The sequence below is a fragment of the Ambystoma mexicanum genome, chromosome 2p, assembly GCF_040938575.1.
Source record: "Ambystoma mexicanum isolate Mex_15411 chromosome 2p, UKY_AmexF1_1, whole genome shotgun sequence".
Lineage (NCBI taxonomy): Eukaryota > Metazoa > Chordata > Amphibia > Caudata > Ambystomatidae > Ambystoma > Ambystoma mexicanum.
The window spans coordinates 987136128-987150641 of record NC_090923.1 but is presented as its reverse complement, the minus strand read 5'-3'; the positions used below and the strand labels follow the sequence as shown (position 1 = coordinate 987150641).

At 47.7% G+C, this 14514-nt stretch overlaps 1 protein-coding gene across 1 annotated transcript in view; it reads left to right on the top strand.

Moving 5' to 3' along the window:
- The window catches only part of LOC138566997 (probable palmitoyltransferase ZDHHC24), a 162690-nt gene extending 150004 nt beyond the window's left edge, over positions 1-12686 (top strand). The window contains exon 5 of the mRNA XM_069644796.1: positions 12438-12686. The gene's annotated coding sequence lies outside the window, so the exon portion shown is untranslated. The remainder of the gene's footprint in view (positions 1-12437) is intronic.
- The last annotated feature ends 1828 nt before the right edge of the window (positions 12687-14514 follow it).

Sequence of the window (14514 nt, the reverse complement as noted above, 5' to 3'; positions counted from 1 at the left end):
TTGCCACATGGAAGGAAAATTACCTACAATTACGAAATCTTTCCTAACACTCGCCCCTCCCAGACTATGGACAGGGGAAACTAATCCACCCCTGGATGAGTCTCTTGTTCAGGTTGGTTAAACATTCTGGACAACCCATCAGCATTGCTATGTTGGACACCTGGCCTATGCTCAATAGTGAAGTCGAAGCCTTGTAGACTTATGGACCACCTAAGCAACTTTGGATTCTCCCCCTTCATGTTCATTAGCCACTTTAAGGGCTTATGGTCAGTTTGCACAGTGAAGTGGGTCCCACAGAGGTAGGGCCTCAGCTTCCTTAGGGCCCACACAACAGAGAAACATTCTTTCTCTACCGTGGACCATCTGAGCTCTCTGTCCTTAAGCTGGCGGCTAATAAAACCAATAGGGTGTTCCTTACCCTTCTCATCTACTTGTGATAGTACAGCTCCTGTCCCAGTGTCAGAGGCGTCTGTCTGCACGATAAAAGGTCTTTGATAATCAGGGGCCCTGAGGGCAGGGGCCTGGCACAAGGAGTCTTTTAAGCCATTGAAGGCCTTCTCACACTCGTCGGTCCAAGTTACCTTCTTGGGTTTCTTCGGAGTTGTGAGGGCAGTCAGAGGGGCAGCTATGGTGCCATAGTCTGCCACAAAATTGCGGTAATACCCTGTGAGTCCTAAGAAGGCTCTCACTTGGGTTTGCGTAGTGGGGGTAGGCCAGTCTTGTACTGCTTTTACTTTACTGGGAAGAGGCTGTATCCTCCCTCCACCTACTTCATGTCCAAGGTAAAACACTGAGTCTTGTCCAATCTGGCATTTACTAGCCTTTATGGTCAAGTGTGCTTTCTGAAGAGCCTGGAGCACAATCCCGAGGTGTTTCACATGGTCTTCCCAGGTGGCACTGAAAACTGCTATATCGTCCAGATATGCAAGACAGAATTCATCCAACCCATTCAAAACATGATTCACAAGCCTTTGGAAAGTGGCAGGTGCATTCTTCAACCCGAACGGCATTACCCAGAATTGGTAAAGGCCGTCTGGAGTAGAAAATGCTGTCTTCTCCTTGGCATGTTCTGCTAAAGCTATTTGCCAATAGCCAGCAGTGAGGTCAAACGTGCTGAGGTACTTGGAGGCACCCAAAGTATCCACCAGCTCATCTGTTCGAGGAAAGGGGTGTGCATCTGTCTTGGTGACAGCATTCAGAGCCCTGTAATCCACGCAGAACCTCAATTCAGAAGTGCCTGCCTTTGGAACCAAAACCACAGGGCTGGACCAAGGACTACTAGAGGGTTCAATCACCCCAAGGTCTAACATCTTGTTGACCTCGGTCTTAATATAAGACCGTACTTTGTCTGACATCCTGTATCCCCAACTTTTGGTAGGTACACGATCTCCTGTGTCAATGTTATGTTTGCACCAAGGTGTCAAACCAGGCGACTGTGAAAACAGGGGGGAAAACTGCCTAAGCAAACTTTTCACCTCAGCCTGCTGATCAGAAGTCAGGTGAGGGGCCACTCGGACACCCTCAAAGGAGCTGTCTGAAGGACCGCTTTGGAACAGGTCGGGGAGAGGTTCAGACTCCTCTTCCTCAACATCTGAAGCCAGTAGCAGTGCTGCGATTTCGACTCTTGGGATGAAAGCCTTCAGCCTATTCACGTGAAACACTTTTGGAGCCTGTCCAGGCCTTCCAAGGTCCACTAAATAGTTAACCTCACCCAGGGGCTCCACCACTGTGTAAGGGCCTGACCATTTGTCCTGTAAAGCTCGAGGCCTTATGGGATTCATGATCAGGACTTGCTGACCAGGTGTAAAGTTGATGAGGGAAGCTTTCTGGTCGTACCAATGTTTCACCAGCGCTTGTCCTGCCTTCAATTTATCACTAGCCAAGCCCATCAGAAGTACCATCCGTTTTCTGAGCCCTAGCATATAATCAACTACGTTTGTAGTAACAGGGGGAGTGGGCATCTCCATCCCTCTTTGACGATGGCTAAGGGTCCCCGTACGGGATGACCGAACAGAAGTTCGAAGGGGCTGAAGCCAACACCCTCCTGTGGTACCTCTCGGTAGGCAAACAGTAAGCATGGTAAAAGAAGATCCCATTTTCTTCTCTGAGGTTCCTCCAGAGCCCCAATCATGCTCTTTAACGTTCTGTTGAAACGTTCCACCAGACCATTGGTCTGGGGGTGGTATGCAGAAGAGAACTTGTAGGTGACCCCACATTCTTTCCACATAGCCTGCATATACTTCAACATAAAGTTGCTGCCACGATCCGACACAACTTCTTTAGGGAAGCCAACCCTAGTAAATATGCCAAGTAAAGCTTTTGCAACTGACTTGGCAGTTAGTTTTCAATGGGATGGCCTCAGAATATCTGGTTGCATGGTCGACCAGCACCAGGATAAACCTATTGCCCGAGGATGTTTGCGGGTCAAGGGGACCAACGATGTCGATCCCTACCCTTTCAAACGGTACCCCCACAACTGGGAGCGGTACCAACGGAGCTTGGATTGTCGCGCCAACCTTACCAGACAACTGGCAGGAGGCACAACTCCTGCAGTGACGTTCTACTTGCATCCCCATCTTGGGCCAGTAGAAGTGCATGGATAACCTTTGCTTGGTTCTCTTCATACCAAGGTGACCAGCAAGGGGAACTTCATGCGCCAACTGCAGGAGGAAGGGCCTAACAGCAAGGGGAACCACCAACCTCCTATGGTCTCCTTCTGTAGACTCTGTGGGCTCACTATACAGGAGTCCACCTTCCCAATAAATCCTATGCGTCCCAGGAGGTTCACCCTCAAGCTGGGAGCAGGCCTGTCTCCTTAGGCCTTCCAGAGATGGGCACTCACGTTGGCCTTTACTGAATTCGTCCCTATCAGGACCTCCTTCAACTAACAAGTCTTTTAGTTCAGGATGATCGTTGGGGTCAAATACTTCAGGCATCGCCACCTCCTCGTCAGGCCCGGGCGATTGACCAACTTCCTCCACCGCAGTGGTAGGCGAGCTCGGGGGAACTTGTCGACTCCTATCGCCTTGGCTTGGCTTGTCTTGACTTGTCGACTCTTTCGCCTTGGGTTTCCCCTTCGGCTGGGGCGGCATATTGGTCTTGGCCAATGCTGCCCGTGCTTGAGACCGTGTGTAGGGTCTTTCGGCAGTGTCTCTTACGAGCCCTAAAGCTCTGAGATCATTACCCAACAAGACCTTTCCCGGGACGTTTCTCTGAATGCTCACTGGAATCCTGACTGCTGTACCATTTAAAGTAAGATTTACAGGTATTACTGGGAACATACGGAGTGGGCCGTCAGACAACTTAGTGGGCATCAGAGTAGCTCTGGCAACTTCCTCTGAGTCTACCAAGGTAGAATCCACTACAGTGCGACTGCACCCACTATCCCTAAGAGCTGGAGTATCTACTCCATTGATCAGCACACTGTCTTTAAAGTAGTGCTTGGTATTATCCGGAATCCTAGCATAAGCCTCTGTGACTTTAGGCTCCCAGGAACCCAGGGAAACTAAAACTACCTCAGCCTCTATCCCGCTGGGAAATGAGTCTGAGGAGAAGGATGCTCCTGTAATCTCTTCTTCCTCGTAGGAGGAGAAGGCCAGATTAGCGGAGTGGACCCCCAAAGGTCTAACCTTACACCGGGGATCCCCCTTCACGTGGTCAGTTGCTCCACAAGCAAAACAAGATCCATTGGGTCTGTTTACATAGGGAGGCTTATTGTAACCAGAGTTCTGTTTCGGAGGCTGACCTCCACTACCCTGTGAGTTCTCGTGTGTCTTACCCTTATTTTTCTTTTTGTGGCCCTTATGAGAAGATTATTTATCAGATTCTCCACCCTCCATATCTTTGGACTTTCCCTTCCTCCTGCTTACCAGGATGAGTTTTGTCCTTATGGGACACTCGATGTGACACCCATAAGTCGGCTGCAATGGCCAGCTTCTTAGGATCTATCTCCTTCGAATCGGCCAAATGCTGCTTAAGCTCCGGGGAAGAAGATGCAAAAATGTGTTCCAGCATGACAAGATTTATCATGCCTTCGAAGGTAGAAACCTTATAACCTTCGACCCAGCCAGTTAAGTTTTTCAAGGATTCAGTGACATAAGATACCCAAGTACCACCTTCCTTTTTCTTATACTCTCTGAAACGTTTCAAATATTGGGCCGGAGTCTTCCCAAACTTTAAAATGAGAGTTTGCTATAACATTGCGAAATCGGCTCGCTCAGCCTTTGACATTTCCATAATGGCACTATAGCCAGAATGGGGCAGTCTGCTGAGTAACCAGGCAATCTTATCAGCATTGTCAACTTGTTGAACTTCGCATGCATACTCAAACGCATTCAGCCAGTCCATAATGTCATTCCTTTCTTCATACACACTGAGCAGATCTTTCGGAAACCGTGGATGAGAGGAGGCCCCAGACCCATGTCCAGGACACTTGGACCCATTTGCAACCTGAAGCTTGGCCAGTTCCAACTGGTGGTCCCTGTCTTTTTGTTTTTCTGCCTGTTCGATTTTTAGTTTGGCTATGCTGAATTCAAGCTCCTGCTGCCTAAACCGCAGCTCTTGCTTCTTGAATTCAAGCATAGCCTCCCCATCAGCACTGGCAGAGGAAACATTAGACATCTCATCCTCTCTGTCCTCGTGGTCGCGATGGATCAGTGCAGCGGCAGAACCGTCGGTTCTACCAGTGAGAGCAGCCCCACCACCTTCCGCACTGTCCTCAGAAGTTATAGCGTCAAGCTGCGCTTCTTGCCACGCCACGATTCTTTGGATCATTTCCAATTTCGTGCCTTGAGAGGAAACACCTCTCTCCGCACACATCTTTTTCAATGTTTCTGATTTGGAAGCATTTAAAGTTAACAAGGTATTTGTTTCCATACTGTTAGATAGGACTATGGCCTTTTTAAAGTTATACTACAACAATTCACTACGTGTCCTGGTTGGAATAACCTGAAATGCCTTAGTTCGTGCGCAACATGGATACCTTCAGTGGTATCCCACCGCTGTACACCAATTTGTTAAGACGGATTTCTGAACTCTGCCCTGGTGGCGCAGAAGTTCAGAAGGCCAACCTAATTACTTGGAACAGGGTAACCTCTGGACGAGCCAGACCAATCAAGGTAGCGATCGCGGCGGTCAAGACTAGGTCTCAAAAGGGGTGAGGGTGACTGAAAGCCCGCAATGAGCACACGAAGCAAGAACACTTACAAACTACTCCATACAGTTGTTATATTAAAAAATATATACACATTTATTCCAAGGCCTTTAAAACAATGACCGTAGCGAGAAAATCACAATATAACAATAGTAAACCAACACATACCATACCAATACAATATATATACAAATACAACAAGTTTCAAGTGTTATCTGCACAAAATGGGTAGTCCACCTAAAAGGGAAGGAAGACAGCCAGTGCGAAATAATTCTTAGACCCAGTTCGCTTTCAGAGGCACCTAACTAGATGGAAGTCCGAGCCCTGTGAAGAGTGGAGCCTTGTGCCCAAAAGTACCTGCACACGCTGGTGCCAACGGGCAAAAGGAGAGTCTCTTCGAGGGAAATCAGGCAGTTCAGTTTAGTGCACAAAAGAAGAACAAGTTCCGCGACTCAAGCGCAGCCTCCACAGTGGGCAGAAGCAGAGCGCGAGTACGGACAAGGGCGCTGTTTTGACACAGCGGGGTAAAGCAATGGGCTCCTGCAGGAGGGCGACCAGATCCTAGCTATGCTACTCACCGGTCCCCGATGCAAGTAGACCCAGGCTTCTCCGCGTCAGTTTCAGTCGCTGGCAGGTTCAGAAGAGCAGGGAACGCCTCGTCGTGTTGAGTAAAAAGACGTCCCAATCGAAGAAACCCGCACAGTTTGTTACCCCAGCAGGGCAACAGAGCGGCCGTGGGTATCTGAGCCAAATGTACACTACTCACTTCAGACCTGGGAACGCCAAGTGTACGAAGCGTGTGAGAGTGACAAGGACTCGAAATACTACACGACCTGGCGGCGGTTAGAGAGCAAAACTCCCGTGTAAGCTGGTCAGTCAGCTGGATGGCCCAGAGACGCTTCCGAAGGCTTACTGGCAGGAGATGGTGAAGATGCCGAGAATAGCTGTTCCCGCTATTCCAAGGGTCGAAGTACCAGTACAGGCCTTCTGGTTCGATCCAAGGTGAAAAGGGTTTCACAAGGCGACAGCAGTGCAGAGGAGAAGTCCTTCAGCGGGTCACCAGCGATTCCTCAGTCCAGCCTCTTGGGTGCAGGATACTTGGCTCCTGTATTCCTTCGTTCGTGAGAACTCAGGAGATCGACATGGTAGTGGTGTTTCCAGCCCCCTCTTATCCACGGTTCCCTTCGCGCCAAAACGGAGGGGACCCAATGGGAGATCCGCTCATCAACACTCACACCATTCGTGGACCAATCGTGGACCACGGTGGTCCCAGGCATTCACACCACCCTAGACTCTCTGGCACCCAGGATGTGTATTGGGACCAGACATCCCAGCCCACATCCTGGAGGCACACACAAGACATGTAGAAGCCCGCGAAAGCATCTGTGTTTCGCGGGAAAGTACATGCCCAAATAAGGAAGGCCCCGGGTCGGCTCGACCTGGGGAAGGTGAAGGGAGCAAGACGGTCAGCGGACAGGACAAAGGAGCCTCGTGGTCTGGCCATTTTGGGAGCCAGGCCACCATTTTGGGTTAAGCGTGTAAAACGCGCTTAGAATGCCAAAAGGAGCTCAAAACACAAGAAACGATCGCTGCCACGATTCCCGTCCCTGAATCACTTGCACCGATCAGTTACAATCCTAAACGAGTATCTAGGGCCTGTAGAAGGCTAGAGACCCAAGAGAGCTGTAACTTAGCTTACAGTGCCCTCTTGTGTCATGTTGCACGAAAGCCGCAACATGATAAAAGAAACTACGGGAAACAGCGTTCCCCGGTACTGACTGTCTTAAGGGCATGTCAGTTTCCCCGTAAGAAAGGAGCGAAAGCCCAGAGGAGTGCGGCAGAAGGCTGCACTTCTCTGGCAAAGTCGAGAACAAGGTGAAAAACGACAGCAAAAAGTTTAGGGGTTGCCACATGGAAGGAAAATTACCTACAATTACGAAATCTTTCCTAACACTGCTGTACCTTCTCACAACCCACCACCTTCTCTAGACACTGCTCACTAATCTATGCATAGCATGTGATCTAAGCAGATCCACAAGCCTCAGAAGGGATACATTACTCACCGTAATCGTATTTCTGTTGCTTGTATCCACTTAGATTCACATGCGCCCACCCTTCCTCCCCTGTGGAGTAGAAGGTGCATAGATATTTTTCTGGCTTACCTACTCTTATCTGCTTTATTACATCTGTACTCACGCTACACTTCATGCTACCTCATGTCAGAAGCAAAACAATCTGAGGTATCGACGCGTGAAGGACCATGGGAACAGTGGATGTCACACTAGGAATATTATTATTGGCACGCCCTGTCGACGTCCCTTTTCGAGTTTCAAAACAAATGTAATACTCCGCGGCTACCACTAGATGTCGGCCTATGCATAGCATGTGAATCTAAGCAGATACAAGCATCAGAAATACGATTACAGTGATTAATGTATCCCATATTTAACAATGTCTGTGCATTGGTGACTGGGCATGGTCCCAGCCATCCTTATTGACACCGCCTCTTCTAACAATTCAGCCAAATGATCCCTGGACCTCAATGGAGTGACATATCTGTCATTTTATCCTCATCCAAAGGCTGTTAAAGCGAAGGTCAAGTGTGTATTATGTATGTAGTGGTTCAAGTGTAAAACTCTTATCACAGATATATTTGTCAGATGCAAATATTTTTCTCCAGAATTGGATCTTTCATGGTTTCACATGCTGTGGATATTACCTGTTGTCAGGCTGGGAAGACCCTGGTAACTTTATTATAGTTTTCCTATGGAAAAAATGTCGACACTTTGAGTGTTCTATCAACGTCATTATCAGTGCTTTAGGCAGCACCAATGGGACATCGAGTATAGCTTTGTCCCCACGGTGTCCCCTCAGATTTCATCCATCTTCCAAACTGTTGCCATCACATGCGTCCTCTCCAGAGAATTTGTTTTTTTGGTGTGAAAACTTTTTCTTCACTGCAGCTTTTGCTGTTGTCCAATCTTCCGTACAAGAAAGATGGGCTTCCTGGTCCTGTTATGTCATCTTCGGGTCCAAAAAAATCTTTATTTTGACCGTGAGAGACCTGCGGCCTCAAGAATGTGTATGAGGGAGATGGCCATTCGGAGTGCCTGTCCTGCTTATACCCCAATCACTCGGCCAGTAACTGCAACAATTGTCGGGGGTTCTCCCAAAGGACCCTCGAGGACCAAAACAGGCGCTTGATTTGCTGGCTGAACGAGGGTGCCTATCCAGCTTCGGAGGTAGGCTCTTCCTGAGGGGGCAGGTCCTCCACTCCCTATGCCAAGAGGTTGCTGTCACGCCAGAGGGCTCGGTCGGAGGAGCCGCTGCCTAAGAAACAGCCACAGGACTTGGTTTGATTTGGGGAACATCAACAAGTCTTCTGCTGCGCGGCCTTTGTCGAGTGAGGGGTCGCAGGTTCCCTCCTCTCAGGGCAGGTCTACACCATGCTCAGATGAGCCAAAGGAGTCGGGCGCACACCAGCAGAGATCAACGAATGCTTCATTATCGGAGACCGAGAAGTCAAGGACGACTCCATCGTTGACGAAGAGGTTGTCCAAAGACGAGCATCACACCTCATCGTCCCAAAGGTCCTCTTCAGGCCTTGAGTCAATGAAGCACAAGTCGCTTAGGCGGCCTTTTTCTCCATCTACGGTGGTATCGGTGACGAAGGCAGCGCCTACGACTCGTCCCTCATCGTTCGCTCTGATGACAAGTTTGGCAACGACCTGACGAGAGCTCTATCATCCACTGCCCCGTCAACCACCACACTGACGTTGACTCTGTTGACTACTCCATTGACTACTGCTCCGTCGACAATGGAAAAAATTCCAATGACGTTGCATATGTATGCTGCAAGACCGGCTCGGCTCCAGTCGATGACGGATGTCGCGTCTTCCAGGGAGTCATTGAAGCATATCGCTGTGTCTACAGAGCAGCCTCTTCTGGAGAGGTTTCCATCCCTACTACCCACATACTCCAGATCACCGTGGATTTTGAGGCTCCTCCCTACGACGAGCATGCTGTTTTCAATTTGGATCCCGAAGAAGGGTAGTCCGGTCAGCCTTTCCTGGATCCTTCTGTGTTGGGCCTACATCCTTCTCTTCTGTCCACATCTGCGGGTCTGAGTGCTGTGCCGCCTCAGTATCCTCTTGTCAACCCACACTCGTCGCTCTCGATGCAGGTGCTCACTACTTTGCAGACTCTCCTGGGGCAATTAGATGCCAGGCTCCCAGTTCCTCAGGCTCTGTCATTTCCATTGCTACACAGCCCGCCTACCTCGTCAAAAGGAAGGGCCTTGTCCCAGGAAACCAGCTCCAGCTAGACCCCCTACGCCTCCCATTAGGGTTTTTAGTCCTCCTTGATGGCATCAGGAGGAATAGGAGATGGAGGATTCAGAGCAAGATATTGCTTCACAGGACACACTCTCTATGGTATCTGCTTCTCCCAGAAGCGCGGACTCCTGGGATTCGGACTCGGATGCTCCGAGTAGTCCGGCCCAGGCATCTCCACTGGATGAAATTGGAGCCTTCCATGCCATGATGGCTAAAGCCTGTCACGAATGTGGTTTCCTCCCGGAGGAGGAAAAGGACTCTTTCCTGTTCAACCACATGGGGAAGAGGACAAAGGCGGTTTTCTCAATCCCTATATTGGGTCACATATGGCAGGAGGGTCTCTGTATGATGAGGCACCCGTTTACGGAGCCAGTGATCAAGGGCCGCTTGTAAGTTCAAGGCTCCGGAGTCCACCCCGAAGGGCCTGACGTCGCAGCCTACACCCCAGGCAGTTGTTTTTCGGCAGCATCTAGTAGAAAGGCTCGTACCCAACACAAGTGCACTACTCCCGATAATGAGAACTGTAAATTGGACGCTTTCGGTAAGAAAGTCCTCCATGTCGGAGCCACTACGGTTAAGGCTGCCAACTCGTAAGCTATCGTGGCATGGAACGACCGCGAGATGTGGCACCGCCTAGCACCTCTGTTAGACCACCAGCTAGAGCAACAAAGGAAGGAAGCTATGCTGTTGGCACGTTAGGGGGAGGAGGCGTTGAACCATAGTATAAACATTGCGGTCGACCTGGCAGAGACTGGCTTCAAGCCGATTTAATAATGGGGTGGCTCTCAGGAGTCGAGCCTGGCTTTGCTGCACAGACTTTCGCCATGAGGTTCAACACAAGGTTGTGGACATGCCTTGTGAAGGGGAAAATCTTTTTGGGGAGAAGATTGACGATGCTTTGAAGAACATGATAGCAGACTCTGATACGGCAAGGTCCCTTATAGCCCTGCAGGGTAGAAGATCGTTTCGCTCCTTTCGCTGTGTCTCAGGAAAGGTAAGGTTTTCTCGTTCTCGAGACAAGGGATACTGAAGGTCCACCTATTACTCCCAGGTCTTCAGGCGTTCCTTCCAGGCAGCCCAGTGGAGCAAGGAGCAAACCGCCTCTTCGGACATCCACTTTATGGTAGAGGTTAAAATTTGAGGGGAAGCTATGGGGGCGGAGCTATACTCTCAACGTCCCATTGGTACTGCCTAAAGCACCCATAACAATGTCGATAGGACACTCGGTGTCGACGTTTTTTCCATAGGAAAACTACAATACTAAAGTTACTGGGGTCTTCCCAGCCTGACAGGGAAAATTAACAGCATGTGAATCCATGAAAGATACTAATGCTGGAGAAATGGAGTTTCAGGTAAGATACTACTCCCGCGTTCATTCTTTTCCTCCCGAAATGCTCTTTGATTTTATGCAAAGAAATCAGGAACCAGTCTTTGTACTATTTTACCCGTTTCCTTTCTCACAGGTTTTTTTTAAAAGAGCACAGTAGGCAATGATTTATATGGCTATTGCGAATGTGCTTTGCTCAGTGTAACATTTATATTATGATTACAATATATGCAGGTGATGATCAATATAAATTAACTTTGTAAAAAATCCAGTTTGCAATGTTGGCTTCAACTAAATTATTTCCTTTTTTTTAATGCATTCTTTTGCAGCGAATACACACCATTTTGCAAGAAATGTTTTGGGGGAATAGGAGGGGAGGGAGAGACTGTGAGTGGGGTGTCTGATAACCCTGATAAGAATTGCCACTTTGGTTTAATGCCGCAAGGTGCTCTCCCTGCTCATCTTCCTGAATTAAAGGGGTAACAAATTGTGCACCAGCTCTTTTTTTAAATTCTGTTCAACTTGTAGTTCGGCAAGTAGTTATTCGAATTCAGATGACCTCGATTAGCATCCCATATATGCGGTCACTACCGAAGTTATGACATTACAAACTAGAGAGCATCATTTGTCTGACGATAAGACTCCATACCTTGCACCCCTCACTGAGGCTCTCTATGCTGGCTGCTACAGGTGTGCTTAGCCCATCCTAGCTTCATATCACAGAGTTCCTGAATGTGTATCGGGGGTAAAACAGTGCTTTCACACTAAAGCACAGACAGAAGAGGTAAGGAGAGTGAATTAGAAAGAGCGCCATCTCTGCATAGGATACGCCGTGTACAGCTAGTTTATATGGAATACCATTCTGCGAGAACATTGAAATGGTGTTCCCAATAGGGTACTACTTTAGTCCACTGATCTAGATGGGGATGGTATCTGGATACACAAACTATCCGAGGGTCTACCATTTGGTTCTTGGCATGCGCTAGTGGCCTGAGTGATTACAGTGTAGTTTATAAAGTTTATCACGTACATTAGAGAGGCCTACAATAATCATTTAAAAGTGCTATAATCTGCCACCACAGGTTATATGTAGTTCTCAGGAGCATTATGCGTTTGCCCTTTCGATCTCGTTCAATGTTATGCTTTGTTCACTCTACACCGATGCTACAGGCATACAGACTATTGCAAAACTGCATCCTTGCCTTCCCCTCTCTAACCTTTACAAATCTTTTGTGATCATTTAACTCGGTTTCCCATTCGTTTTCTACTCCCCACCGATACCCTTTTCCCTTGGTCTGCAGACCAAGGTCTGGATTCTCCTCACGAGTGCACAATATGTCACATTTCGCACAAGCCTTAGAACTGCTTGGATTGCCATGGTGATGACTGGTGCAGTTTAAAATAAATGTACATGGCTGTACTGTGGCGTTATGCACCAGTACGTTTGCCTCAATTGTAGGTATTTTATTGAGGCACACCTAGAGATTGAGGGCCTTGTACCCTTATCGAGTTCTTTTTAGTGGTGCGGGAAGGTGGTGTGGCGGTTACCATCACCATACAGTATTCCAAGTATGCACTAAATAACTTGTACTAACTATTGTTCTCTGCTTATTGTTTTGTGCAGCATGTTCCTGAACATCTTTCCAAAAAGTTACAAAATCAAGTTCACCGAGGACTCTTCATACTTGCTGTGCTGGATGATGGATGGACTGACCACCGGTCTGGGCGGATACTGCAGCTGTGGTGGAGATCCTGATTTTCATTTCGTGCTGTTGTGCACTTTGAGCAGACAAACACATTCCTGTCACACCGGGATGATTTTATAGTCATGCTAATAAATTGAAGCAGGAGTTCTGCTTTTATTTTTTATATACCTCATGTCGGCTTTGGTTTATTTTGTAAGAACCGAAACACTTAATCAACGGAAAAAAGCCTATTGTCTATGAAAGCCTGGTTTGAGAATACAATCCAAAGCAAGATCCTCTCATTACCAATGAGTGTGATTCCTGGATGTCCCCGACATACTAGACTCATTTCAGTTTGCAGTGCGACTCTATAAAGAGTCACATGCTGTGAACAATCATGGCACCTTGAGGTAAGTTGAGAAATGGCACATCTTTCTGCTAAAGTTGTTGGGGTTGACTATGGTGTGTGTCGAAAGAAACAAAATATGGCACACTTGGTAGCACCTTTTTCGATTCTTTGGCATAGGCATAAATATTGCGGTTACAGTCACTGCGATCAGTTTTGGCATGTCTTGCTAAGCGTCTTTCTATACGGCTCACATCCCCACTGCAGTGGTCTTAAATAACTGGGCCTTTCCCTAAAATGTGTATTGTACCCACATCAGGGTAGATATAGACCGTGTGGGTTAAGATAAAGAGCCATAGTTGAGGGTAAAGGCATAGAAAAGAGACACACAGTTAAACAGATGGCAGAGTACAAGGGGGGATTAAAGGGGTGGTGTACAATAGTGGGTGCATGTGTTGTCATTAGCAATTGGATCACATGAAAGATGATCGAGAAAAGAGTGGTAAGAGCTTCCCATGGTGGCAAGCCGTTTTCATGAAGGCAATTTCTAGAACAAAAGGGTGTGTGGTACTAGAGTTAGAGCATGGTTGTGTGACGGCCTTGAGGTCTGCTCAAGTGTCCCCTTAAAGTGTCGATGGTTCATCACCAGGTAATATTTGTTTCATTCTTAATAAAACTAGGAGTATAATATAATCTGGATGTGCCCATGGCAGGATTTGGTAGTGTGCGGGGTAATGCACTAAACACAAAAGGTAGAAAATGGGAGAGGGGGGGACATTTCCATCCACCCAATGAAAACCCTGCCTGCCTGCTATAGAAGGTGGATGGGACTGAGGGCCAAACCTGCTTGTCTAAGAGATCAATAATGAGACTCAGGGATCACTGTTTTGATAGGAGCTTCCCATGTAGTAATTATGTGTAGAATATAAACTTTTATACTAAAGATGGACCCTTTTCTAGTAGTGGGAAGTACCCTATTTATGACGGGCTGCTTTGGAGGTCAAGCAATCAAGGCCACCCTTTTGGATTGTCAAATACCTAGAAAGTTACCAGCACAAGATATAGGGGAATGACTCCACCTGAAGTTTTAAAGGTCTCTCATATTTTTGTTTTATTTTGTTTTACTCTTGGATTTAGAGATTACACTATTTACGTTTTGTCACGAGTCCACCAAAAAAGATGACTACACTTTGTCAGGCTCAGTCTTTTCAAGCCAAAGTATTTAAACATGAGTAAACAAACCAGGCGAGTAGGATACGCTGGGGCTGCAGTTTATGGATTGACGTGTAATGTCTATGCCGAGGCAGAGCAGCCAGAATCTGGAACAGATGGCAAAGCTGAGCACTCCGAAACATCTCAGTATTTTAGGGTTCCTGAAGAAAAGTAGTCTAGAAGGAACATGATCTAATGTGGCCATTTCCTAAATCTTATCTTCTAAAACTGGGCCATAAACCCCAAGAGGTTTCAGATAGAGCTCCATCTATACTCACCAGAAAGGGGCTGCAAAGTAGAATGGTGAAGAATGTTGGATGGATACAGCGGCATCTAATAACTTGGCTTAACTCTTTAAAATCTGCAAGGAACTGGCCAACCCTGCCGCAGTCTCTACCTCTCCTGTCCCTTCCCAGACCCTCTGCATGGCACTGGCTTCTCACTTCATCTCTAAAACT